At 35.5% G+C, this 5,607-nt stretch overlaps 1 long non-coding RNA gene across 1 annotated transcript; it reads left to right on the top strand.

The window, feature by feature from the left end:
• Positions 1 to 4,156: 4,156 nt before the first annotated feature.
• Positions 4,157 to 5,263, top strand: LOC309716732. The gene is made up of 2 exons (XR_014279508.1): positions 4,157 to 4,377; positions 4,448 to 5,263. It is a non-coding gene; the product is annotated as an uncharacterized lncRNA (long non-coding RNA).
• The last annotated feature ends 344 nt before the right edge of the window (positions 5,264 to 5,607 follow it).

The raw sequence follows: 5,607 nt of genomic DNA, 5'->3' as shown, positions 1-5,607 counted from the left end.
TGGCAGCACAGCGTCCAGTTGAGATACGACTGATAGTGGATGTAGAACACAACAGATACAAGCTTTTTGCCTGCAGATTCCATTTGCTATGTTGAGTGCTGTTGTCAATATTGTAGATTAATGCATGGAGATAACCACCGTGTGACTGTCTGTTGTGTTTTTGTGGATTTTTTTGTTCATTATTGTCAGTGGTTTGGATGGTACCTATCCATCAGTTCAAAGAGCAGAATAACCAAGAGTGACATTCAATTACAGTATGCAAATTTGTGTTCTTTATTTATTTATCTGGCCTCACCATTAATTTACTTAATTAACAATTTTGGACGTGAGCTGTCATGAGCAGATTGCAATATTCTTTCCAATAACAGGCCATAATGAAATATATTATTAGCAATAAAGTTAATGAAACAACTGAAGTGAGACTCCTCATCACCACTGGATGGATGGCAAATTAAGGATAATAAAGGGAACAAACAAAGAAGGCAGACTTGAGAAAATGGGTCCTGAAACTTATTAAGGTTCTTGGAAGAAAATCTATGGGCTGTACATTGATGCATAACAGTACTGTACATTGTCAAACTGCCACTGGAATTTCTTAAGAGAACCTTTTTGCCTTGCTGTTAGCGCAAATTACACCTTGTTATCAATTAAATTGTAATTAGAGTGCTAATGGAAAGAGTTGTATATTTTGACAGGCTCAACTGAACTTACTTTGCTTACAGGTAATTAAAAAAAATTCAGGCAGGGTGTGCAGTCTGGAATTCTCTCAGAAATCATGGTTTGATTGTTTTTGTGATGTGCACAGTGATTTTCATCTCATTTAAGAGAAGTTCTTCCCCAAAAAATAGTTGAATCATGACATTAAATATCAAAGATCCGTCTTCATCGTTAATTTCTAATTTTCTGGATGACTTTAGCAGTTGGTCAGAAATTTGTCCGAGTTTACCATTAAAATATTGCAAAAACCTTAAATTGCATGCCATTCAAGTTGTTTAAAAGTATATTCATATCTTCAAAAATTAATCTTTAGTGCAGTCCCAACTATATGGATTTTCAACTATATGAAATCAGGTTGACTGAGTTTTTGATCTATGGAAACAGCCTTGGTAGCAACAGTGTTTTCCCCACTGCAAGTTCATATTGTATAACACCAATTAAAGGGAAAGACAGCAAGTAACAGTGGATCTTCTGACTTCTGAGACCAAGCTGGGAATTCAGGAAGAAGGAACTGTTTTTGATGTTGGCTTCAAACTGACTGAAGTTCAGTCAAAGGCTTTGAGCAAGTACCATTTTAACTGTCCAGGTATATCCCTGAAGCAAAGACGCTGACCACATGAAAAACAAAAGAAAAAGAAATATCTGATTCAAAGCACTTAAGTCCATAGAAGATATCTTAGAACAAATATTTAGGAAGGGCACAGAACAAAACTTTAAGAAGAACTGTATCATTAGAAGGCACTTTATCCATAATTTGATGTCTAGTAGGGTGCAGTGCACACTCTAAATGCTAAAGTGCTAATGTTAACAACTTTTTTTCTGTATGATTGTGTTTGAATGACACTCCGTCACTCGTGTGATTAGCTAAAACGGACTTTCTTTGGTATGATGAGTATCGCTGTACTTGAGTGAAAATACAAAATATTTTCTATTGTGCAAATCTTACTTGGTTGATTATACTGTGGCTTACTTTTACTTTTTGGAGCCTCAAATTGCAGAATCAATGCAAATTGAGATTCTCCTGTGAGGAAGTTTTAATTGTATTCTTGGTAAATGATAAGTCATTCATCAGACACATATTTGCTTGACATAATACCCATGCCTGAATAAGATTTGGAAAGCTCATTTTATAAAAGGAAATCACTGTAATTGCTTGCTAATCCTGTAATATTTATGCCCTGAAAGTTGGCTGCATATAGTACTGTTCTATTTTATGAACTGACCATGACAAACCCGACTGATTTAGTATTCTTTTTCAATATTTGGATGGACAAAATACAATTTGTAATAACTTCCTTTCCACCCCATCACCTTGTCCCAAGGCTGGAGAAAAGTATGAAAGATGAAAGCACTGATCTCCAGGTCTTGGCGGCTGTGTGACATCAACCAGAAGCAGCTCCATTAAAGAATGAAAAGGCAGGTCTCTTTTGTTGCTTCCACATCCACTTGTTATTAAGGAATCCCATTAAACTGTGGAAGAAGGTGACTTTTCCTTTCAGTGTGATGACACATGGAAAGAGACCCCTGTCAGGTCGGAGATGGGAGCCGCTGATGAGGCTGGTGAGGTGGTTTTGGCCCAAGAGGAAAGAGTTATTGATTGACCGAGCCAGCGCTGCGTCTCCTGCACTCTGTCAATCACGTGTGGACCCTTTTCTTTGTTTCTCTTTTTTGCTCTGGCCACAGGTGATCACCCATTTCCCGAATGCTCTTTGTCGAGTGTGTGCCCTCATTTAACTTCATTACTGTTGGGCTGACAGTCAGGCAGCAAGGGGAATAAACTGCATCCTTCGACCCTGCATGTTCGCCATGTCCTGCAGACACCTTTCCTGCTGCCATCCATCCTCAACTCCCCCTACCTTCTCTTTCCGTTCTTTCTTCTTCTCTTCTCTGTGGTTGTTCTGTCACCATCTTTGCCTTCCGTCATGCCCTCCCCGTCGCGCCCACAAATGCAGCTCAGCAGCATTGATAACAGTCTGACAGACCACAGTGGAGCACTGCCGTCAGTTCCTTAGTCCCTTCCCTTCTCCCCCCTAACTCGATGGCTTGCCTTTGTTGTCAAGGTCACCCTGCTGCCCATCTGCAAATAGAGAGAGAATGGCAGGTTGTGAATGGGAGGCTTTCACCTGTCACTACTTGTTTCCTTACTGAGGTTTCTTACTCTGAAAGAGAAAATGGCTGTAGGGCCAGGCTGTCAGAATCATGGGAGACATGATAAGTGAGTGATGCAACCCTGTTACCTTAAAAGTTTTGACTAAAATAAACATGAAAAACAAACAAACACTGAATTAAAAATCATATAAAGACAATATATCAGTGTTAAATCTAATATTTTTTTTCAAAAGCTATATGATCAGTTTGAGTGGCTGTATCCGGTCTTTAAGAGTGGAGTCTAGGCCCAGACACGGCTAGTGACGTCAGACGTAACGACCGGATAGTGCAATGATTTACATATTAGACCAGCAGGGGAAAGATCTCAGGAGGAAACACAAATCCTTCAAATCCCTTTGGGATGACATTAGGGAGGGCATCCAGCATAAAAAAATATGTGACACTACTTGCGGGGGTGATCCCATTTTAATAGTGTAGCAGCTGAAAGTAGTCTTAAATTCTCAATTTTATTTCAACAACACATTTGAAATGAGACGAGAACAACAGGAGATTAGACATGTGTGTATATGTGTGTATGTATTTTGAAATATGGAAATTTTAGAAGATTTTGAATTTTAGCATCTAAAAGTATATAACAAGAAGACTGTTAGAATCCAGTGATATCTCTGTACAAGTGGGAGAAGGCCAAAGACAAAAGAAGGCCTGAACCGAGGAGCAGCTGAAACAGTACATCAAGCCAAAAAGTTTGCTTTCAGAACTATAACTGGCTTTCCTACTTCCTAAATGTTTTAAAGTATTGAAAAAAGGTGATACAAAAAGTAGCAAACTTTACCCTTTCTCAACAATTTTGAAATGTGTTGCAGTCTTCAAAGTAAAGGGGAAAAAAACAGATTTTTTAAAAAAAATAATAGAATTTCTGTTTAAATATTTGAAATAATGTCTGTCTGTCATATTCAGTTAAGTAATATATATTAATTATTATACTGTTTGAAATTTATTTAGTACCAATTTTTCCAGATTGAGAACAATAATTACAGTTTTTAAATATTTTTCAATTCAATTCAATTTTATTTATATAGCGCCAAATCACAACAAAAGTCGCCTCAAGGCGCTTCATATGAAATCATTCCTGTTTTCCACAAATAATATTATTATATTTGAAAAAAGAGGATTTTACTTTTGACTTGTTAATGTGTAGGGTGCATCACTTCATTGTAACACTTTATAGACACTTCGCTGTCACTTATCTAAACTCCGACACATATGCACTCCATATTGTACATAAATGCCATTTTTGCACAATATTCATCTGCTGACTTCTGTATGATTTCACAGATGATAACAACTACAATGACTGCTTATGTTGCCGTGCCTGAAGAAGAACAACATCCCGTTGCAATTCTGTTAGAGGAGAACTTGTACTAGCTGCTAATAAATGACGTGGTGATTAAAAATGACTTGTCAAGTGATCATGCACTGATTAAAACATTAGTAGGTTATGCAAGTTTTCATGCTTTTATTTTTTTTGAAGTCTTGAGTTTTAAACATAAAGTTTTTCATTTTAAATATAAAGTTTTCATCCTTTTATTTTTTGAAGTTCTCATCCTTTTATTTTTTGAAGTCTTCATTTTAAATATGAAGTTTTCATTATTTTACATATAAAGTTTTCAATTTAAGGTTTGCATCATTTTAAGTATAAGGTTTCATCCTTGTATTTTTTGAAGTTTTCATTTTACATATTAGGTTTTCATCATTTTTAAATATAAAGTTTTCATTTTACTTTTCATCCTTTTATTTTTTGTAAGTTTTCGTTTTAAAATATAAGGTTTTTATCCTTTATTTTTTGTAGTTTTAGTTTTATTATTTTTTCTTGTTTATTCCACTTGTTATTTCATTTACTATGATTTTCATTTACTATGTTTTTCTTTTTATTATTTTCTTTTGTTTTATTCTTTAGACCAAATGACTTCCATTTCTGCTATGCTGACATTTTGAAAATTTAAAAATTGCTTAAGATACTTAATAAATAACCTTCACAGACAATTGTTGTATACATTTAAAATAAGTTAAAACAGGAGGGAATGTTACAGGAAAAATGTTTCTATGTTTCTTTACCTTCTTTTAAATGTACAATGATGCCTTTTGTCTGCCCTTTGCCTATGGTTAGATTAGTTTAGAATTATCTTTTTAGACTTTCCCAGCAAACACATCTTGTTTCTGGGACATATTGTTTTAGATTGTTTTATCTTCCCTAGCTCTCTGCTGACGAGACTAGCACCATATATGGAGTTGTTTTATTTTATCTGTTTATTATTTGTTATCCTGTTCTCACTGTCTCTGTGCTCTGTGCCTATAAAAATTACCAAGCCACTGTGCATGGTGTGAGTTGTTCTTAGCAGCTCACCCGTGTACACGTTTGATAAAGAAAGTAACTTTGTCTCATTGTGTCTTTATTTCTCCTGGGTTTTTTACAGAGTTTTCCCCCAACAATATATATATATATATATATATATACACACATGCTTGTGAAGCTGGCACACAAGAATTTCACTCACATGTGCTGCACCAATGTACCAGTCATGTGGTGTGACAATAAAAGTGATTTGATTTGATTAGATCAAAAAGAATCATACCATTTGTAAGTGCTTTCATTCTTCAGAGTAACAGTTGGAACAGCTGCCAGTCGCTAGCATAACAACAACAGTGACCACTCACAGGTTCACAAAAATATGGGACACATTTGACTGTTTTTTAACAGCAATAATAGTTGTCATAATTTTA

The sequence above is a fragment of the Aulonocara stuartgranti genome (assembly GCF_965226115.1).
Source record: "Aulonocara stuartgranti genome assembly, chromosome: 11".
NCBI lineage: Eukaryota > Metazoa > Chordata > Actinopteri > Cichliformes > Cichlidae > Aulonocara > Aulonocara stuartgranti.
Note: the sequence above shows the minus strand (reverse complement) of the source record. Positions and strands in the feature narration are given on the sequence as shown.